Consider the following 24251-nt stretch of genomic DNA (forward strand, 5'->3'; position numbering starts at 1 on the left):
AAAGGCTCTCCGGCAGAGTCACTAATCCACTCCATTTTGGCAATATACCCTCGCCGATTTTTAACAAAACGTCCGGCAATAGATGTTTAGTGCCAACTCGACAAACTTATTAACGATAATAGCTACACCGATTCATGAATGAATTAAAAAATGTCTGTGGATAATGGTATTAAACTGTTAACATTATTATTATTATTATTATTATTATTATTATTGTTGTTGTTGTTATACAACGTTCCAGTACACGAAACTGAGTCGATTCACATAAAAAATTTGCTACTTTTACTCCTTTTTTCATGGACAACTCACGCTTGACCAAAAATTTGATTTGGCAAAATTTTTTCACAAGAAAGCCCCTGAAGGTTCCTTGGACAGTTTCTCTTTGTTTCCTATGGGTTCCAATGTCCCCGTATTGGCGAAAGAGCTAAAGAAAACACAATGTGTATATAACTCGGCTTGGTTTGTAAAGATTATAATTTTCTTTCCTAACTGCCCTATCGCCCCCACCAATCTCTGACCCTCACGAGCTCTTACGTTATGACAACGCTCCATTAAGTAAGTCATATTGTGGAGGGACTATTTTGGTAGTTTAAGTGTCAAATACTTTGAGAGATAGTAGTACTCATCGAAACAAAAGGAAAAAGGAAAAAACCTCCTATAACCATGCCGTAGTAAACTCAAACTATGAGATCTGAACATGAGGGCTGCAATACATTTGGTTCCAGATACCAAGATAGTCGTTGATGCCAACATATTATTTTGATGATATCTTTCTGTATCATAGTTCTCTAGGTACTCATTATTAGTGAAATAGGTAGTCTGCGTCCGTTTTGTGTTCAGTTTTATATTGCACTGTAGTTTGTCGTGTTAATGTATCTAATCGTGTAATAAATTAGCCACAGCGTTGGATGTTCATGGTGATAATATACTCACTTACAAAAATGACTTCACTTTTGTGTTTACTGGTAGTGCGTAAGGATAGATGAGCACATTTTCTCTTTTCCACCACTTGTTAGCAATGGATTGTGACCGAGCGGTTCCAGTCGCTTCAGTCTGGAACCGCGCGACCGTTACGGTCGCAGGTTCGAATCCTGCCTCGGGCATGGATGTGTGTGATGTCCTTAGGTTAGTTAGGTTTAAGTAGTTCTAAGTTCTAGGGGACTGATGACCTCAGATGTTAAGTCCCATAGTGCTCAGAGCCATTGGAACCATTAGCAATGGACGTAATCCGAGGACGCGTTCCCACCATATTAGCCACGTCATGGTATACCATACGACAAGCTATTAGGCCAACTTCCTAGTGTCTAAGAAGCAGAGGTCCTCTAGGACCCGAAAAAGTGAGCAGTGGAAGACCTCGCCTCGCACCATCGCATTTTTGCAGCCGTGTGCGTGAACACCTCCAGCTGATATTTTAGAACCCTTGGATTGGTCGGAGACGCCGTCACACATAGGCATCCCCGTTCCCCAGATCTAAATTCCCATACTTACGGTTATGGGGACGCTTGAATGAATTTTTATGTGCCAATCCATTCAGTGAAGAGCAGATACTGCAGGACCACGTCTTCAATTCGTGCCGGAACGCCCACCAAAGACCAGGTCAACGTCAGAGTTCATGATTCCTTACGCCGAAGGGCAAACGTCAAGTTGACCTACTCGAGTTAATAAGTACTCATATAACAAAGTATGCGTTTATGAATCCCGTTTATAGCTCAGGGTATATCTGACGCTATCGAATCTCGATTGAAGTCGCTGGCGATAGAATTCTGCGGCAAAGGTGTACAGAAGTTGGTCCACGGTAAATAAGTCGCGTTGAGACGTAGGTAAAGGTTGTAAACTTAATACAGTATGTACACTTTGTTGCCGTAAAGTACACTATGAAATGTGTGAAACAGTAACACGTGTAAGGATCTCAACTGTCACTGGAAACGCCGGCCGTGGTGGTCTAGCGGTTCTAGGCGCGCAGTCCGGAACCGCGCGACTGCTACGGTCGCAGGATCGAATCCTGCCTCGGGCATGGATGTGTGTGATGTCCTTAGGTTAGTTAGGTTTAAGTAGTTCTAAGTTCTAGGGGACTGATGACCACAGAAGTTAAGTCCCATAGTGCTCAGAACCATTTGAACCATTTGTCACTGGATACAAACATCAAATGAAAGATAAAATTCTGTGGATACTGTCTATTGCATATTTATTACCCTTCAAATCATATATGTGTGACGATTCTAACACACATTGGCAATGGCCTGCCACTTTGTCACCCACTGTAAAGACACTAACGCGCAGAATCGCACACTAGTATCTCCTTTCTCACTGTCGGGGATAGTACTCCTCACGTGCTCTCACGTTTCAGCTCTTGTTAAAGAAGATATTATTGGCAGAACCGCTTTCCTCCTCAAACAGGTTGTCAGGTGAAACAGTTTGAGGTATCGATTTTCGAGATTGGTTATTACCCTTAAAGCCGTTCTCGGAACATATTTCTCGTTTTGAAGCACGCCAAACGTGGTTTCCAAAGCCTTTGGTGTGCGCTCAGACAAGCCTGTAAGTAGCTCGGGACGTGCTCCTTAACGTATTCGGCGACATCAGGGTTTCCCAGTGGCATTTTTTGGCTATATCTGATGCGCTAACTCAAGTTTGTTTGCGAAAATGTGCACGGATAAAGTAGCTACGTTAGATCTGTCAGCGATCGTAGCATATTTAAAAAAAAAAGTGCTGTGGCATTACTTTGGATTCATGAACTCCGGCATAATGCATACTGCCTATTCAGATACGCGGGAAAACACTTCGGCTAGGCAGTGTTATTGTGGTAATTGTTAAGTTTAACAGGATACATAAGCACTGCTTCTCTTTCACTGCGTGTATTAAAACGCACGAGTGTCCCATTTTCGCGTGCTAACTGTGTTCTGTATGTAATATTGTTGTACAGTCTACTGAATTGCGAAGAATCAACCAATGACGTAGACAGCAATTCTGTAATTCATTGGTCCAGGTTTCCCTGGCACGTTCACAAATTGAACTTATTACTGAACGGAGACCGCTCTTATTCATACACAACATCGAGTATTCCAGAACATACTTCTGTTAATTTAATATGTCAGTCCTAGAATCATTTAGTTAATACAAAGGTGAATAAAATTTGTTGACAGCAAGACACAGACAGACAACCTTTCAGATCATAAATCATGCCTCTATCCAGTAGACTACAGTTGACAGACGTTTTTCTGATTTTTGGTCTCCGGATGTCCTGAAGGCTAAAAATGTCTATATCATTAACTGTCGTTAAGTTATAAAAATTGGTACCAAGAAGTACGTGCTTCCGATAAATCTTGAATATGACAGTGCACATGACCGGCATACTTTCATAGCACGCAAGTTGTATGTTCCGGCGTAACCATAAACGCCGGAACGAAGAGGCGGAACGCAAGAGCAGAGAAGGCGGTGAAGAAAGGGCGCCCCATGGTGCTCGGAATCGGACCGCGCCGCACCAGGCGCGCCCCCTGCAGCCAATGAATATATATGCAACTCCTGCTAGCCCGAGATCGGCCCGAGTCTGCAACGTGTTTAGTGCTTCACTATCAGACTTCATTGTTTTCATGTCGCCTCTCGCTAGCGACATTTGCTATAGTCAAGTATTGTCAGCTTGCTTTCGGGAAATAAAACTACTAACGTCATTTGATTGAATTGTTGTATAGGATTCCGAGAACGCTGCGTCCCGTAGGCACCCTAGCGAAGAGTGGGGCACGATACCACATTGTAATACGAAAAACATCAGATATTAAAAGTCGTTAACTACTAATACGGCGTTTTCCGTCATTTTTCTATAGCAAATAGTATGAAACACGAAGTATTTTCGAGATATCCTCGGTGTGCCGGTGCTTTGAAACAGCATATAGTCTTAGCACGTAAGTTACAAAAGTCACGAAATACCGGTTTCATCTATAAACGTCGCAACCCAACATGGCGTCGCCTAAGTTCTGCTTTAAGCGTAGTAAACAATCTTGCAGTACATTGGCCAGGTTTCTCTCGACGAACCAAAAATCTGACTTGTGTGACTCGACCTTTTCGGTTTGGGAATGGTTTGTGAGGTGAAATTCCACACTGACGTATTAAAACTTCACCATTTCCTCTTCTACATTCGCATTCACATCTCACGCGAGGGCGGCTTTAGCGTAGCTGAGGGTTGTAGCTTCCAGTCCTATTCTATACACCGTTTTTACATGTAGCTCAGGACAACATAGTATGGTAAAAAGTCGTTACATGTGTTACCGTTTCTTTGATAATCCAGTGCAGGGTACTTACCTGATTACCATCGTGTTTGGCAGCTTTAAATTTTGGTTGGTTGTTCGCTTTGTAGAATGACTGCAACATATAATTTCGCCATTATCCCATTTTCTCGATGTGTCGTTCCATACACCAGTAGAGCAATTAGGACAACTCTGCCAATAGCATTTATGACAAATTGGGCTATCGAAACCAACTTGGACTCTGCTTGCATCGAACAACACCCATAGCGTTCACTGTTGTATTGATGACCAGGGACACTTCGAATAAGTGTGTATTTACAGCGGACGAGGACACATTTGAATTCTACCAAATATCATTGTGAACCAGTCCCCATCGAAGACAATTCCGATTTTTCGCAAGGCACTGGCGTACAGAAGTAAAAACGTAACTGTCCCTCCGGAATGTCGTAAATGGACCTATGTCGAGACACAAGCATACTTATTGTGGGTGACATCTAACTAAGTAGTCTGGATTTTCATGTGAAACGATTCGCACGGGAACTAAGAAAGTGTTCAAATGAGTGTGAATTCCTAAGGGGCCAAACTGCTGAGGTCATCGGACCCTAGACTCACACACTACTTAAACTGACAAGAAACACACACATATATATATATATATATATATATATATATATATATATATATATATATATATATATATATACGCCCGAGATAGGACACGAACCTCCGGCGCAATCTGTCATGACGCCTCTAACCGGGCGGCCACTCCGTGCGGCGAGAACTAGGAGAAGAAATGACTCTGTAAAACGATAAGGCAATCTTCACAAAGCTCATGTGGCGTGACATGCGGAGGTGCCAATTCTTAGTCTGAAAATGGATGTGATGCTTGTCGACACTTGACTGCCCCACCTATGCATTTCCTCCAACCGTAGAAAGTTGCCAGCTCATGTGGAGAAAATCTATGTTGACAATAAGAGCGTGAACGAACTTGAAAGTGGTTCAGAGTTGCTACTGTTCATGATGACCATATTTGAGTATGTTGAGCTGGTTGTGTGTTTTTTTTAGGGCTCGTAAAATATTTTTCCTTGAGAAATTTTATTTTTTCATCACTAAGTTGTACATTCATAATGTTCATATAGTTGGTAAGTAAGAGATTTACGGTAGATTTACTCAGTTACACTCGTATTGCCATTTTCGATTATTAATTTCTGCCCTTACGATTGCCCACATTGTGGCTGGTTTTCCGATGCAGGCTTCGTATGTTCCGCTGGCTTGCAATATTCGCTACAAAATGTGGTTTCCTCCAGATTAATTTCTGAAACATTAAAACGTACATGGTATTTAAATTGAATAAAATAAAAATTGTGCAAGACTTTTCTTGTAATGGTAGATGATAAAGCAGCATCAGGCTGATTGTTCGGACAGAAACTATTTCCTCATCGTACGGACGTTCTGCGCTGCCATGAAGACGAATATCAGCGTTTGATCGCACACGGATTGTTGCGAATTCTCTTATTCACAGTCCTTGTTGAAATGAAGCGAGTCGAATAGCAGTGCGTCTGAGTGATACTGTAGACACCTAGAATCATTTAAAAAACACAGGTAATGTTAATGATTCCACAACACCACTCGATGTTCTAGACGGTAATGGAGAGGGCGCGGCCCGTAAATCAAGGCACTATGCTGAACGTACATTTTCCTCCGATATAAATCCCATGGTATATGCTTGTTTTCGATTGAAAGGAGCTGTGCGACTTCCTGATCGACCACAAAGTCTACTGTCGTTAAGCAGAACTGCCACTGAAGAATGGTATAAACTAGGCAAACAATGATTAAATGAAATCGTGGACGGCTTACCTTGTTATTGCAGTCTTCAGTTCATTCAAGTGGACGTGTTACTCGGTACTGAGTGAGTTTGTTAAACAATGGACTTAATGAAGAAACGTGATTTTTGTTTGCTAGGTTATTGTAGAAGTTATTTGTTAGGTTTTGGTTATCAATAAATTGGAAGGTGCATTACATTTGAATTACATCTTCACTTTTGTGCAGAATTCTTCGAAACTTCGGTGTGGAGGGTGATGCATAATTCATTTTTATGTACATATTTAGGGAATACTGTCAGTATCTTCAGTCCTTTGAACTGTAGCAGAGATAATGCTGTGTTTTCAATGCCTGTAGTTATTCTTATACTTTTCTTAATCCACACCAAAATGATTTGTGCGAACGGTTATAACTGAGAGTTTGCTAACCTAGTTTAAAGACAGGAGTTCGTTCTTACTGCTTATTGTTTTAATCTACGAAACAGGAAGGGGCTCTTGCTGGTTTAGTACAGAACTGTTGTCGGCGTGTATTCCATGTCTGTGTTGCCGGGTTCGATTCCCGGCGGGCTCAGGGATTTTCTCTGCCTGGTGATGGCTGGGTGTTGTGTGATGTCCTTAGGTTAGTTAGGTTTAAGTAGTTCTAAGTTCTAGGGGACTGATGACCATCGATGTTAAGTCCCATAGTGCTCAGAGCCATTTGAACCATTTTTGAACCATGTCTGTGTTGCGTCGGACCTAATTTCCAGGGAATTAACATTTTCTACTGTGATTATGGTAAAGGAAACATACAAGGTATTTCCGCGGTGATGGTACACACGTTCAGGGATAGTGGAGAATAGTGTTTCAGTTTTAGAAAATAAAGTTAGAAGGAGAAAGGTTTTGCTGGATAAATCTGCCAATGAAATAGGAGAAAATACGAATCGTTGTTTGTATGATGTAATAGATTGATTTATTAGGTACATGCTTACATTGTGGGAAAGACGAACAAGACTATGGGACTGGGAATTGCCGTAAGGCGCTGCAGATGGCATGAGATGTATACTGACAGTCAAGTGTGACGTCAAGTTCTGTAAGACTTTAGTCTTTGTTTACAAGTTCAACCATACGGTCGATAAACTCAAGTGAAATGGCGTTGTACCCTGTCCAAGTTTGGCTGATGAGATTTTCGTGAACAGATAAGCACATATAAACTTAGCGAAACTGGGAGAACATACCACGTCAAATATCTACGGAGGAGACATCTGAAGTGATCGTGTTTAGATGACTGTTAGAACGATTAATGAAACGATGCAAGTGGTACCACAGTCTAACGACGGAGGAGGACAATGAACTATTCTGACACCCGACTTTGACGAAGCAATGCATGCTCGCGTAGAATAAGCGTCCTCTTGTCATTTGTACGTGAAATACATGTAGCGCACGTTACTTTGAGTTTAGTAACTACAGCAAATACACCCCTACTATTCACAGAAGGTACAAGCTGTATCTCCAGCTGCCTTCAGAAATCGCGTCATTTTGCGCTGATTGTTGCTGTGGGGTTATATGGTCAAGCCTCACTTACCGGAGAATGTTCGTTTCTCGGACGATGCCAGTTGCATTAGAGACGGATTGCGCTCGAGGGGAAGGCATCAGACACGGCCAACCGATTCGGCTCATATTTGGCAGATCGCTTGTATGCAACGTGAAACGAGACTTCTAAAATATTTTGGTTCAACACCTTCCCGCTTATGAGAAAACCACCTCTTAAGTTCATGACGCAGGTGATTGAAAAGTAAGCTTATGCCGTCCTCATATGTGGGATCCGCAAACGCATATTTTCCTAGAAATCGAGGAAAGAAACTGTCAAGACAACCTCTTTCATATCCATAACGTACACGCTGGTGAACTAAAGAGCTATTGGCGTAGCGTCCAAGGCATTTGGCTGGGGAGCGGACAAACCGTGGTAGATTCCCGAACGAACTCTGCTGGTTTTTTAATTGTATTTTTTTGTGTATCAATTTTCGTAGGAATAGTAGGGTTAATAAAGTAAGTAAAATAACTACACTGAAGAACCAAAAAAACTGGTACACCTGCCTAATATCGTGTAGGATCCCCGCCAGCACGCGGAAGTGCCGCAACACGATGTGGCATGGACTCGACTAATGTCTGAAGAAGTACTGGAGGGAATTGACACCGTGAATCCTGCAGGACTGTCCATAAATCCGTAAGAGTACGAGGGGGTGGAGATCTCTTCTGAACAGCACGTTGCAAGGCATCCCAGATATGTACAATAATGTTCATGTTGGGGGAGTTTGGTGGCCTGCGGAAGTGTTAAAAGTCGGGAGAGAGTTCCTGGAGTAACTCCGTAGCAATTGTGGACGTGTGGGGTGTCGCATTGTCCTGCTGTGATTGACTAAGTCCGTCGGAATGCACAATGGACATGAATGGATGCAGGTGATCGGACAGGATGCCTACGTACGTATCACCTGTCGGAGTCGTATCTAGACGTATCAGGCGTCCCATATCACTAGAACTGCACATGCCCCTCACCATTACAGAGCCTCTACCAGCTTGGAACAGTCCCCTACTGAAGTGCAGGGTTCATGGGTTCATAAGGTTGTCTCCATACCCGTACACGTCCATCCCCTCGATACAATTTGAAAGGAGACTCATTCAATGAGGCAGCATGTTTCCAGTCATCAATAGTCAAGTGTAGGTGTTGACGGGCCCACGCGAGGCGTGCAATCATCAAAGTTACACGGGTGGACCTTCGGCTCCGAAAGCCGTATAGATGATGTTTCGTTGAATGGTTCGCACGCTGACACTTTTTGGTGGCCCACCATTGAAATCTGCAGCAATCTGCGAAAGGGTTGCTCTTCTGTCACGCTGAACGCTTCTCTTCTGTCGTCGTTGGTCCCATTCCTGTTGGGTCTTTTTCCAGCCTCAGCGATGTCGGAGAAATGATGTTTCACCGGATTCCTGATATTCACGGTACACTCGTGGAATGTTCGTACGGGTAAATCCCCACTTCTTCGTTACCTCGGAGATGTTATGTCCCATGGCTCGTGCGCCGACTATAACGTCACGTTCAAACTCACTTAAATCTTGATAATCTACCATTGTAGCAGCAGTAACCGATCTAACAATTGCGCCAGACGCTTGTATTCTGTAGGCGTTGCCGACCGCAGCGCCGTATTCTGCCTGTTTACGTATCTGTATTTGAATACACATGCCTATACCAGTTTCTTTGGCGCTTCAGTGTAGGCAAAATTCTAAAACAACTTCATTAGTGAATAATTTAAAATTTTAATCCTGGTCGCCTTACAGGGCACTTTCACTCACCTTGTTACATTGATGGTATTTTAACTTATAAATGCTCGAAGCGAGTATACTTGGCGCATCAAGGAGACGTAATGAACATGATCTTCGTGCAACTATGTTGTTGCTTCAGAAGATTCGGCGAAAAACAGACTTGCTGTACATTTAAAATATTTGTGCTTCGGGTTTTGATGCGGACCTGATCTAGGCGCTACAGTCTGGAACCGCGCGACCGCCACGGTCGCAGGTTCGAATCCTGCGTCGGGCATGGATGTGTGTGATGTCCTTAGGTTAGCTAGGTTTAAGTAGTTCTAAGTTCTAGGGGCTGATGACCACAGCAGTTGAGTCCCATAGTGCTCAGAGCCATTTTTTTTTTGCTAGAACATGTGCCTTTACAAGTACGACACAACATGTGGTTCTTGCACGATGGAGCTCCTGCACAATACAGTCGAAGTGTTCGTACGCTTCTCAACAACAGATTCGGTGACCGATGGATTGGTAGAGGCGAACCAATTCCATGGCCTCCACGCTCTCCTGACCTCAACCCTCTTGACTTTCATTTATGGGGGCATTTGAAAGCTCTTGTCCTCGCAACCCCGGTACCAAATGTAGAGACTCTTCGTGCTCGTATTGTGGACGGCTGTGATACAATACGCCATTCTCCAGGGCTGCATCAGCGCATCAGGGATTCCATGCGACGGAGGGTCGATGCATGTATCCTCGCTAAAGGAGGACATTTTGAACATTTCCTGTAACAAAGTGTTTGAAGTCACGCTGGTACGTTCTGTTGCTGTGTGTTTCCATTCCATGATTAATGTGATTTAAAGAGAAGTAATAAAATGAGCTCTAAAATGGAAAGTAAGCGTTTCCGGACACATGTCCACATAACATATTTTCTTTCGTTGTGTGTGACGAATGTTTCCTGAAAGTTTGGCCGTACCTTTTTGTAACACCCTGTATATCATCGCCTGGTGAATCGAATTGTTCAAATGGCTCTGAGTACTATGCGACTTAACTTCTGAGGTCATCAGTCGCCTAGAACTTAGAACTAATTAAACCTAACTAACCTAAGGACATCACACACATCCATGCCCGAGGCAGGATTCGAACCTGCGACCGTAGCGGTCACTCGGCTCCAGGCTGTAGCGCCTAGAACCGCACGGCCACTCCGGCCGGCCCCTGGTGAATCGGTACTGACATTTGATCATGAATTATGCTATGAATCGTTATTGCATCCATGCGTTGTGGCAATTCTCGCGGGATTTCCAGAAAACGTTGCAGTTTGAAGCCTAAAATAAATTGTAAAAAAAAGTTGTTCATCGCCTGACAGTAGTCTGACGTCGCACGGTTGGGTATTTGTGATCCCCCGTGACAAACTCGCAGCAATCCTACTCGGAATTGTTTTCATACAACGAGGCTCAGAATGTTAATCCTTAACTGATCAAAGTCGTTCTAGAAATTTATCTTCCTACCTTGTTAATATTCCTTATTGTTTTGCTTACCTTATTAACGGTCATATTGCTATTAGTTTCGATATACGAAAAAAGGAAAAAAAAAAGATCGGCAGAATTCGTTTGGGACTCGAACACGAGTTCTCTGCGCCCTAGCTAAACAGCTTGAGCGCTACTCCAGCGGCGCTTTCGTTCATCAGCGTGTACATAATGGCTACGTAAGGAGAGGTCGTAAGTGTCTTACCTCGATTCCTAGGAAAATATGCGTTTGCAGACTAATATATAATGATAAAATATGCTCATTTTTCAATTACCTATCGATCCCGTCAACTTTGTGTCGATTGCGCAACATGAACTTTAGAGGTGGTTTTCACGAAAACGGAGGGCTGTTGAGCCGAAATATCGTAGTCTTTTATTTTAGTTTGTACACGAGGGACCTGCCAAATATGAACTGAATCGGTTGGCCGAGTCTGAGGCTTTCCCCTTATAAGTAGCCGCGGTGGTCACGTACACTGAACTGACAAGTCGTTGGGTAATGCCTAATATCGCACTGGACCTCCTTCAAAAGCCTGGCGTAGTGCAGCAGCCCGACGTGGCATGGACTCAACAAGTCGTTGGAAATCCCCTGCAGAAATACTGAGCCATGTTGCCTCTTTAGCCATCTACACTCCTGGAAATTGAAATAAGAACACCGTGAATTCATTGTCCCAGGAAGGGGAAACTTTATTGACACATTCCTGGGGTCAGATACATCACATGATCACACTGACAGAACCACAGGCACATAGACACAGGCAACAGAGCATGCACAATGTCGGCACTAGTACAGTGTATATGCACCTTTCGCAGCAATGCAGGCTGCTATTCTCCCATGGAGACGGTCGTAGAGATGCTGGATGTAGTCCTGTGGAACGGCTTGCCATGCCATTTCCACCTGGCGCCTCAGTTGGACCAGCGTTCGTGCTGGACGTGCAGACCGCGTGAGACGACGCTTCATCCAGTCCCAAACATGCTCAATGGGGGACAGATCCGGAGATCTTGCTGGCCAGGGTAGTTGACTTACACCTTCTATAGCACGTTGGGTGGCACGGGATACATGCGGACGTGCATTGTCCTGTTGGAACAGCAAGTTCCCTTGCCGGTCTAGGAATGGTAGAACGATGGGTTCGATGACGGTTTGGATGTACCGTGCACTATTCAGTGTCCCCTCGACGATCACCAGTGGTGTACGGCCAGTGTAGGAGATCGCTCCCCACACCATGATGCCGGGTGTTGGCCCTGTGTGCCTCGGTCGTATGCATTCCTGATTGTGGCGCTCACCTGCACGGCGCCGAACACGCATACGACCATCATTGGCACCAAGGCAGAAGCGACTCTCATCGCTGAAGACGACACGTCTCCATTCGTCCCTCCATTCACGCCTGTCGCGATACCACTGGAGGCGGGCTGCACGATGTTGGGGCGTGAGCGGAAGACGGCCTAACGGTGTGCGGGACCGTAGCCCAGCTTCATGGAGACGGTTGCGAATGGTCCTCGCCGATACCCCAGGAGCAACAGTGTCCCTAATTTGCTGGGAAGTGGCGGTGCGGTCCCCTACGGCACTGCGTAGGATCCTACGGTCTTGGCGTGCATCCGTGCGTCGCTGCGGTCCGGTCCCAGGTCGACGGGCACGTGCACCTTCCGCCGACCACTGGCGACAACATCGATGTACTGTGGAGACCTCACGCCCCACGTGTTGAGCAATTCGGCGGTACGTCCACCCGGCCTCCCGCATGCCCACTATACGCCCTCGCTCAAAGTCCGTCAACTGCACATACGGTTCACGTCCACGCTGTCGCGGCATGCTACCAGTGTTAAAGACTGCGATGGAGCTCCGTATGCCACGGCAAACTGGCTGACACTGACGGCGGCGGTGCACAAATGCTGCGCAGCTAGCGCCATTCGACGGCCAACACCGCGGTTCCTGGTGTGTCCGCTGTGCCGTGCGTGTGATCATTGCTTGTACAGCCCTCTCGCAGTGTCCGGAGCAAGTATGGTGGGTCTGACACACCGGTGTCAATGTGTTCTTTTTTCCATTTCCAGGAGTGTATAATAGCGAAAGTGTTGCCGGTGTTGGATTTATGCACGAACTGACCTCTCGATTATGTCCCATAAATTTTGGATGGTATTCATGTCGACTGATCTAGGTGAACAAATCACTCGCTAGAACTGTCCACAATGTTCTTCAAACCAGTCTTGAACAACTGTGGCTCGGTGACATTGCGCATTGTCATGGGCACATGAAAGTCCACGAATGGCTGCAGATGGTCTCAAAGAAACCGAATACAATTATTTCCGGTCAATGATCGGTCTAGTTGGACCAGAGGACTCCATCCATTCCATGTAAATACAGCCCACACCATTCTGGAGCCACTTCCACAGTACCTTGTTGACATCTTGGGTCCGTGGCTTCGTGTGGTCTCCGCTACACTCTAATCCTACCGTCAGCTCTTATAAACTGAAATCTGACGAGGCCACGGTGTACCAGTCGTCTGGGATCCAACCGATATGGACACGAGCCCAGGAGAGGCGCTGCAGGCGATGTCGTTGCTGTTAGCAGAGGCACTCGCGTCGGTCGCCTGCTGCCATAGCCCATTAACGCCATATTTCTCCGCACTGTCATAACAGATACGCTCGTCGGAAGTACGACATTGATTTCTGCGGTTATTTCGCGCAGTGTTGCTTCACTGTTAGCAATGACAGCTCAACTAAACGGCGCTGCTCTCGGTCGTTAAGCTAAGGCCATTAGCCACTGCATAGTCCGTTGTAAGGGGTAATGCCTGAAATTTGATATTCACGGCTTACTCTTGACACTGCGGATTTTCAAATATTGAATTCACTAACGGTTTCCAACTACTATTCCGCGTTCGAAGTCCGTTAATTCGTGTCATGCGGCTATAATGACGTCGAAAACCTTTCCGCATGAATCACCTGAGTACAAATGACAGCTCCGCCAGTACAATAGCGTTTTATACCTTGTATACACGGCACTATTGCAATCTATATATGTGCAAATCGCTGTTCCATGACTTTTGTCAGCTCAGTGTATAAGCCTTAATCATCCCGCACTACAGTTGCGAAAAGCTGTCAACACCTAGCTCAGGAGAACTTGTTGGCCTGCGTTGGGTTTTAGGGCTGTATCTGCTTCCTCTCCTCTTGAAATAAGCTGAACGTCTTCATAATTTCTGGTGAATCGTATTCCTTTCGTTGTCGGCTGTTCTGCATATTAACTTCTCATACTAGCTACAAAGTCTTATTTAATACAGTGTTTTACCACCGTAGATGTTACGGTTATAGGGGAGTACTGTTTTGTACCTCTGGTAATCGTCCGCTGTGACACGGGCTTAAAAACAGAGTGCAAGTGAATAAAGAATGGAACCAGTGGACAGAGGTAGGATCACGATGAGCACGAAGCTGGCAGCGTCTGTGTGGTGTGGTGGAGCAGGCCGCGAGCGGCATGAGGACGTGGCGACCTTGGGGTCTTCGCAGCTTTCTTGCCGAGAAAGGAATCCCTGCAGTACACAGCCGGGCCGCGACAGCGCTGCAGTCTCTTCCTGTAGTCAAAGGCGTTCACTTCCACAATGGATTTTGCGAACCTTTGTCATACCTCCGTTCCGTTGTGAGGAGACCAACATTTGTCTCGGCGGGCCATGCAGCCTGCTCTCAATATCCGAAGAGTTCAATTCCACCCTTCATCTGAAGAAAAAAAAAAAAAAAACACTTCAGGGTGATACGACATGTTAAATTATGTTGTAATACAGAATGGGTAGTGGGTTTATATGTAAAGCTGCTCACAACTGGAAGACTGAGTGAATACCGCAGTGATTTTCCAGGCATTGTCCTATTGAAGGTAGCATTCCCTTGTCTCCTTCAGACTTCCAACTAACTTACAGGGGACCCTACTGTTTCATGTGGACTTCGAACCGTGGTGAAAGATGACATTTTTAACATTAATAAATCGTTGGATAGAAATCGTAGGACCGACCGAAATCGGACATAACTTTTCATTTTCGATTTGAATTCAGCCTTCATTTGCATATCGGAAGTCAGTTTCGGTGCCCATTGAGCAATGGATTGTATCTCTTGACTGATACAAAAATTCCGTTGTTCACCTTAATTTTTCCTGAAAAAATATGATTATCACAACGACAAAAGTATGTAGTTTCTAATGAGATAGATTAAATGTTAATTACCTGAATACTAGGAAGTTTTAACCAAAAGCAAAAGATTTTTTATTCTTGTGTTGCCATTACTCAGAAATGATCATTATTTGCTCTTTTATTCTAAAAGGATTACCCAATGTTGAAACTTCTCCTTCTGTTTTTACAGTTCTCTTATATATCTCTGCCCCCCCCCTTTCTGTCTCCCGCGTCCGCACCCCCACAACTGCAAATATGCTGGTGATACTGTGAGAGAATGGAATTCTCCGGAACTGGGGGCTATTTTACGGTCTGGTCTGCTAGGCGGTGATTCATCGTTGGCTTATATCTGACAACGCAACACTGCGCAGATTCGAGATCACTACATTACATATCATCTATCCGCTGACGACTTAAACCACGCGTAATGAAAGACTTAGAAACTTCCATTTAATGAGGTACTCTGAGAAATTGCATCTTATCCCACGTAAATTGTAAAAAGATTATTCTACTTGTTGTGGCCACAATATGCCATATTCCCTTGCTATTTGCTAGCCAGATATACTTCAAAAAGTTTCAAGGTCGATGGACTGGGGAAGGACCCTCCCCGGATAGCTGCGCGCGTTAGCACATCGCTTCTGGGCTTCGGGGAGGCTCGCCGGCCCCGGATCGAATCCAGCTGGCGGATTGACGACGAGGATAGGTGTGCCGGCCAGCCTGAATGTGGTTTTTGGGCGGTTTTTCCACATCCGACTATGAAAATGTGGCTCGTATCCACGTCCTGTCTCATTTACACGATTCGCAAACGTGAAGAAAACGTTCGCACGCTTCTACGGCGCAAACAGATGGTAGTAAACAAATAGCGTCTAGGGGCGAGGTTATCGACAGGAAGCGAATCCGACCACCCTCTACCACTTATATTGCCAGATCCAGTAATAAACATACCGATTGCAAAAAGATACATGATATAGGCCAGGACGAAGAAGAAGAATTAGGAGAGAACTGGTAAGACGTAACACGTCTTAACTTCACTCCTCTGGTAGCGTGGTTTAACGAAAGATAGACAGTTCCAGAAAGCCTGCTGAATCCAGAAACACTTCGTGGTTCACAAAGCGCTCGAAGAACGAATACAACGGTGTTCATAGTAAGGAGAAGAATTTTGCTTATCTGTTACAGTGAAATGGCTAAACAATTGAAGTAGAAAGTGAGGCTAGTTACTTCCTGACAACATTAAAAATGTGTTTAGGACATCTGAAACTTACACCTCTGGACAACCGTTAACAATAGAAACAACCAGTCAGAACCAGGAAAATTGTATTGATGCAGTATTGACACAACATATCCACAAACTATTAAAAAAATCCAATTTGGAGGGCTCTATTAAGACACTAATATTTTATCATTTTCACGTTTGGAGTGGCGAAATTGGCAAAGTTTCCTGTAGTTTCCCGAAGAATGCAAACAGTGATATTCAACGTTTACTTAGTGTGTTTTATTACTTTCTGTTCTCTACTTCAAGGAGTAAAGCGGACTGTTTTAGATCCGAACCAGTGTACAGTGGCGGTTCGTTTGCATCACATATCCCAGAAGAATGAGAGTGAAGCAGAGGACTCCGACAAAGATACGCACTGATGATCGAAAACATTATTACGAGATGTTAAACAGCGTATTAAGCCACCTCTAAATTTGAGTACAGCAGCAATTCTGCGTGGTGTAGTTTCTACGCGTCCTTGGTAGGTTTCCGGAGGTATGTGCCACCAAACGCCAATGCACACTTCACGTGAATTACGGGCAGGTGGTTTCGGGCCGCGTAACTGGCTCCTAATAGCATCCAGATGTGTTAAAGGGGTTCAGATCACGCGAATTCGGTGGGCAAGACATCAACATGAGTTTATGTTACGCTCCTCAAACCATTGTGGCACTACCCTGTCCTTGTGACACGGACGGTTTCCCTGCTGGAAGGTGTCGTCGTCGTCTGGGACGACGGGAAGTGTATGCATTTGGCCCACATAACGCTAATTTACTTCAATTATCATGGTGCCTTAGATTACTATCACAGATCCCTTGGAAGCGAAAGTACTGCCCCCACCAGCGTGTGTCCATGGCACGGTGCTTGCTGGATGACGGAGTGTCTGGACGCGAACATCGGCCTTGTGTAACAAGGAATGCGACTCATCCGAGCAGGGACACGTTTCCATTGATCCGTGATGGGATCTCTGTGATCCCATGCTCACTGCAGTCGCAACTGAAGATATCGTTGGGTCAACATGAGAACACGTAGAGGTCGTCTGCTGCGGAGCCGTATGTTCAACAACGTGCGCCGAACAGTGTACTCTCAAACACTGGGGACCGTACCAGTATTGTAGTCCGTTGTCAAATATCCCACAAATCGCCGCGTATCTTTCTTTACAGAGCTAGCGAGCCTCCGATCTCCACGTTATGTGATTAGGCATGAACGTCCAATACGTGGTCGCCTTGTGGTGTCGCGGTCCTTCAACCAGTTTTCATAATGTCTACGACAGTAGCAAGCGAACAGTTGCCCAGCTTCGCCGTTTTCCAAATGCTTGTTTCCAGACGCCGGGCCATAACAATCTGCCTTTGTCACAGTCACTGACGTCACTCATTTGTGGCCTGTATCGTCGCTAGAATGAGTACCCATACGACTCTGCTCCCCTTTTGCAGGATGTTCGTAAATTCCAGTTACAAATATCTATGACTTGTAGAGAGAGGAATGAGTACATAATATTCTGAATAGGAGCCCATGTCCGGAAACGTACTTTTTCTGTTCTGCGACGGCTTCATTTCAGCGCGTCCACGTCTGCTGAACGAAAGATAGAAGTCTCAAGAGTTGCTTTCCCTGGTATGCAGTAGGCTGGACAGGATGACGTGTTCCACGTCAGACAGTCACCTGATGTCACTTAACGTATGCAAAGTGTAATTTACGAGACTCCTATCGAGACAGAGGAAGATCTGCTGGCACGCATTCTGGCCGCTGCACTAGAAATGGAAGAGACATCAGGTACGATGGAGACTGTGTACCAGAACTTGTGTCGTAGGTACAATGTCTGTAACAATGCTTGTGGTCGCCACATTGCGGCGTTGTTGTGATGCATCAGTACAGTTCTGTACATACAGTATGATGGGTTGTTTTTTTTTTTTTTGTTTTGAACTAGCCGGCCGGGGTGGCCGAGCGGTTCTAGGCGCCGCAGTCTGGAACTGCGTGACCGGTACGGTCGCAGGTTCGAACCCTGCCTCGGGCATGGATGTGTGTGATGTCCTTAGGTTAGTTAGGTTTCAGTAGTTCTAAGTTCTAGGGGACTGATGACCTCAGAAGTTAAGTCCCATAGTGCTCAGAGCCATTTCAACCATTTTTTTTTGTTTTGGAATAACGTAAACACGTAATGTTTAAGTGTTAATACAAACAAGTATGCATAAGTGATGGAGGTTTCGTTATGTTTCCTTTCGAATTGTAACCTAATAATTTTACTGCGTCACGCGTAATTCAATTCCTCAAGCAGAAGTGGATGAACGAAATATCTGAATTGACGTTTCCGGACGTGGGTTCCTATTCAAAGTATTATGTACTCACCCTCCACTACAAACCCTAGAAGTTTGTAACGGGAATTTCCGAACACCCTGTATGCATTACTTACTGCCGGCCGAAGTGGCCGTGCGGTTAAAGGCGCTGCAGTCTGGAACCGCAAGATCGCTACGGTCGCAGGTTCGAATCCTGCCTCGGGCATGGATGTTTGTGATGTCCTTAGGTTAGTTAGGTTTAACTAGTTCTAAGTTCTAGGGGACTAATGACCTCAGCAGTTGAGTCCCATAGTGCTCAGAGCCATTTGAACCATTTGCATTACTTACTAGATAACGTGCCTACAACGCCACCAGGCGGCATTCAATCTAGATCGCAGTGAACAGTAGTCATATTGTTGTGGCTCATCAGTGTATTTGGGAGACGATTTCCGGGTCCGGTATTTGCCTGATAGCCAAGGGAAACTCTTCAAAAGCCTTGATCGAATCCAGGGTAGAACTACTACATTTCGTGTGTGTGTGTGTGTGTGTGTGTGTGTGTGTGTGTTCTCTTCGTTTTCTCGATTTTTTGCCTAAATCTCATTCTACTCGTAAAAACTCTTAATCTCTGCTTTCGAGAGAGAGTGCGCGGGTGTGCTGTTTCTGCGACACTCAGTATAACTGGACAGCGACCGGAATGTGTTAGATGACGCCTGTTAAAAAAGAATTCGTGTGATGTTGGAGAAATAAATGGCACACGGGCAAAAGCGAAGACAGCGTCTGTGTTAGGGTGCAGCATTGCAATGAGCCGGTCGGATGAGCGGGTGCGACGTAGCAACGTCGGAACACGGGCGGCGGTTTTCATTGACCCGAGCGTGCCTGGCAGGCAGCACAGCCGGCGGCGCTGTTCAGCAGGAGGGCGCAGGTACGGCCCAGCGTCACGCTACAACGCCGCAGTCCCCGAGAATGCCCCTTCTCCTCTCTTACGCTACCCTCAGTTCGGGAACTGCTGTCATCTGAAAAGTGTTATACGTCGTCACCAGACAAATGTACCGAGCGAGGTGGCACTGTGACAAAATACTGACATTTTCAAACGGCCCTCTAAAGGATAAAAATGGCGAATTTAGGTTCACAAACGATGAACGAGCTGCCCGTTGAGCTGAGTACCTCAAAGAAACCTTAAACCAGCCCAACCCACTTAATACGTATAATTTCGAAAATAAGTCACACTACAAGAGCTTTTGGTAAAATAGGTAATATCACAGAAACAGAGGTGTGCGCAGCAATCAAAGTACTAAAAAGCAATAAAGTAGCTGCTCTGAACAAATAATTGTTCGATGAAACATAATAGATCAGTGCATAGAATTCGGCTGTCTACTGAAGCTCAACTTAGTTGATTCTTATAAAGGTACTGATGGTATACACCGACAATCGTTGTGGAATATTGTAAGCCCGTATAATTCCTGATGATCTCATTGATGTTCTCAAAAACCGGTAACTAGATTCGAGCTGCTGTATAATAAGGGGAGGAGGGACCTCCCGTTTCTTTAACATTCTTGTAGACGTCAAGACAAGGCAAGGATGGATTTTGGCACCATTCATTTTCATATTAGTCATAGTTTTCATAATGGAGAAGCCGGCCGCGGTGGTCTCGCGGTTCTAGGCGCGCAGTCCGGAACCGTGCGACTGCTACGGTCGCAGGTTCGAATCCTGCCTCGGGCATGGCTGTGTGTGATGTCCTTAGGTTAGTTAGGTTTAAGTAGTTCTAAGTTCTAGGGGACTGATGACCACAGCAGTTGAGTCCCATAGTGCTCAGAGCCATTTGAACCAGCCATAATGGAGAAAAACTATAGACAACTCTAACATGGGCGTGTTTTCGAATAAGAACTGTAAGCTTGCGGATCTGGGGTTTTCCAGACGACGTGGTTCATCTGGCAGAAACACCATAAAGGTTATAACTAATGACTCCCGAGCTAGATGGAATGGTCAGTTCTGTAGGCTAATAGTGATATGACAGGCACGATGTGCATAAACAGTGGAAATGTATTTACTCAGACTGTAGTCCTACAGTACGTACTACAAGATGTTGAGAGATTTATATATCCCGGCATCCTAATCTGTAATAACTGGGACATAGATGCAAACATCAGCAGCGGAATTGTGAAGCTTCTGCAGTCTTGCAAAGATTGCGATCCGTATGGCATACTGTAAAAGTATGTCCAGAAAGCTTCGGCTGTACTCCATCATCCTATCCATGGGCCATACAAACAGCATGTGAGACCTGGAAAATGTTCGTAAAATCAGCACACAAACTCAGTGTTTTTCACTAACGATGCTTGATGCGAATTTTGAAGATCGGATGTTGCGACCACGTTTCACATGATGATGTGCTGAGAAGAAATGGTCCGTACAACCTGCACAAAATCGTTGCTGGAAGAAGACTGAGGTTTGCGGGGCATTTTCTGTGCCTGGAAGATGGAAGAACCCCAAATCAGCAATATTGTGGAATCCAACAGATGGATGAAGCAGTAGAGGAAGCTCCGATAGTACCTGGAAACGAACTTTGGCAAAGGATCTTCAGTGCATGGACATGGAACTGGGAGGAGGCTGAAAATTTGGCAGCTGATGTAGTTCGCCAGAGAAAATTTGCTACACGATACGCCTACTTGGCTTTGGACAAACTAAGAGGGTGGTTTGAAAAGTTCTCGGAACGGAATAGAAAAAGTACTTAAATCACTGAAGCATTTTTTATTTTTCAATATAGTCTCCTTGTAGATTAATACTCTTGGTCCAACAATGTTCCAGTGCCTTGATCCCATCTCGAAAATGAGTTTCCTCCAGGCCTGCAAAATAGTTGTCAACTCCGGCTATCAAGTCTTCGTTTGAAGTGAATCTTCGTCCACCAAGAAAAATTTTCAGTTTTGGGGAGAGTTGGAAGTCTGACGGGGCCATATCAGGTGAATAAGGCGGGTGTGCCAACAAATCATACCTTAGTTCTTGTAATTTTGGCATGGCGACGGTATATGTGTGTGGGCGCGCATTGTCTTGATGGAAGATGACTTTCTTCCTTGCTAAATATGGCCTTTTTCGCGTATTTTTAGTTGCAATTTGTCCAGGAGGTTAGCATAGTATTCTCTAGTAATTGTTTGCCCAGTTGGGAGATAATCTACAAATAGAATCCCCTTCGCATCCCAGAACACCATGACCTTTTCGGCCGAAGGACTTGTCTTTGCATTCTTTGGTGGCAGAGAATCAGCATGTTTCCCCTGCTTTCACTGTTGTTTTTGTCTCTGGGGTACAGTAGTGCACCCAAGTTTCATCTGTGGTCACAAACCGGCACAAAACACCTTGTTCGTTTCTCCTAAAACGGGTGAAACATTGTTCCAATATGTCCATTCTCATGCGTTTTTGATCCAGCGTCAAGAGTCGCGGCACCCATCTTGCAGATAATTTTTTCATTTCTAATTCTTCAGTTAATTTGTGATATACCCTTTCAGATGACATCTGGCAAGAGTGTGCAATTTCACACACTTTCAATCGGCGATCCTCCATGACCATTTTGTGCGCTTTTGTAATGATTTCTGGAGTAGTGACACATCTTGGCCGACCACTGTGCGGATCATCATCTAAGCTCTCCCGACCAAATTTAAATTCATATGTCCAGTTGGCAACAGTTGAATATGAAGGAGCAGAGTCCCCCAGTGTATTCTGGAAATCGGTATGAATGTCCTTTGCTTTCATACCATTCTTTACGAAGTACTTCATCACAGCTCGAATCTTGATTTTTTTCCATCTTCGCAAATCACTACGCAGGAACAACAACAGATCCACGTCGGCGCCACTTCTCTGTTCCAATAATACTGACATATCATCTGTTTTCAGGCAGTCCAATGAATATCACGTGAACAACTCGTTGCGCTAGCGCTGACCTCTCGTGGTGATTCCACCCTCTTAACTCCGGAACGTCTCCAGTCACATCTTCGCCGGTCATTAGGACTCACTTCGAAACAGGACTCATCACTGAAGACAGTTCTACTCCGGTCAGAGAGATTCCAGGCCGAAGACGTGTCTGAAGACGCCCCGGTCTGCGATGCGATACAAACCTGATTCGCCCACCATACGAGCCCACAAATCACGTGTGATGGTCTGGGGTGCTATTTCTTTTCATAAAAGGACGCCTTTGGTAGTCACCCGCGGCGTCCTTACAGCGCGGTTGTACGTCGACTGAGCCTCGTTTGGTTGCCCTTCATGACAAACCACCCCAGGCTTTCATTTCAGCAAGATAATGTCCGCCTGCATACGGCAAAAGTGTCTGCTGCGCTTGTCTTCGTGCTTATCACACCCTGCCTTGGCCAGCAAGGTCGCCAATTGGACAGAACTTGACACGATGTCTCTCAGAAGGACATCCAACAACGCTACCAATCAATGCCAACCCAAATAACTGCTTGCATAGGGGCCAGAGGTGAACCAACCTGTTGATGACTTGCTTAGTTTGTAAAGCTCTTTCTCTTGATAAATAATCAAATTTTTCTAGATCCGTAATCATTTGGTTGTACGTACGTCACATATACCAAATACCGCCCCACACAGATAATTCTTTCGTGGTGTGTCGGTTTTTTCCCTGGGTTGTATTTCAGTGATTCTGTAATTGAAGATTTCAGAGATTTGTGTTGTGTACTCACATAGCTTTGATTTGAGACAAGGGTTTCCGTTTTTATTGAATGCATTTTCCACACATAACTGGTTTTTCAACATCCTACGATGATGTCGGTTTCTCCGTTGGAATTTTTGGCAGTTTATCATGAGAGATCTTTCCACATTAATTTATAGCAACTTGAAATTACTTGCATTGCTTATAAAATGTCACAGCCCAAGATAATACTGTGTTCCACACGGTCCGGGTGCTGTTTACAGTAATAAGATTAGTCACACCCTTAAATAGCACGCTGGGCCCTTCGGAGCGCCGTAGATAGTGTAGAACTGGTGCCAGACGTCATGTGACTCCACCGCTGACGTATGTCATGATAGTGAAGTCGTGTGTATGTGCCAGTGGGTTTTATGGGACCGGCGCAGTAAGATGGTTCGACGTAGAGGCGTGACAGAATGACAGAAATGAGTCCTTGTTTTTAGATGGGAACATGACCACAGATGAAGTTGTCCGATTAGTTGTCAATGCAGACCGTACGTGTCTACAAGGAATGTTGTACCGCCCGCAACCATGTAATATGGCGTAAGAACAGTGGTCGTAAAAAGATCCTAACCGACAAGACCGCAAGACGAGTGTCACGCCCTGTAAGTGACATTCGGTTTCAGACCCCATAGAATTTCAGCTGTTAGTGAATGTACGAGGGTCGTTCAATAAATAATGCAACACATTTTTTTCGGAAAACGGGTTGGTTTTATTAGAGATTCCAGTACGTCATATTATTCCCCACTCTTTTGTTTACAAAATTCTATTTTTCGACATAGTCTCCGCTGACCTTACGCCATCTTACTGGGAGGGCCTGTATGCCCGCATGGTACCACTCTACTGGTCGACACCGCAGCCAACGTCCTGCTGCATCAAGAACCTCCCATCATCCACGTACTGCTTCCCGCGGAGTGCATTCCTTTGTTGGGCCAAACGAATGAAAGTCGGAAGGTGCGAGATCGAGGTTGTAGGGTGGATGAGGAAGAACAGGCCAATGAAGTTTCGTGAGCTCCTCTCGGCCTTGCGTTGGCATGGGGAATGGACATTTGTTTGCATTTGTGTGG

The 24251-nt window shown here is 45.1% G+C and overlaps 1 protein-coding gene across 5 annotated transcripts in view; it reads left to right on the plus strand.

Moving 5' to 3' along the window:
- LOC126248450 (single-stranded DNA-binding protein 3) overlaps nt 1–24251 on the plus strand; it is a 377126-nt gene that overhangs the window by 223345 nt on the left and 129530 nt on the right. The gene's annotated exons all lie outside the window — the stretch shown is intronic.

Source organism: Schistocerca nitens, chromosome 3 (assembly GCF_023898315.1).
Source record: "Schistocerca nitens isolate TAMUIC-IGC-003100 chromosome 3, iqSchNite1.1, whole genome shotgun sequence".
In the NCBI taxonomy this organism is placed as follows: Eukaryota; Metazoa; Arthropoda; class Insecta; order Orthoptera; family Acrididae; genus Schistocerca; species Schistocerca nitens.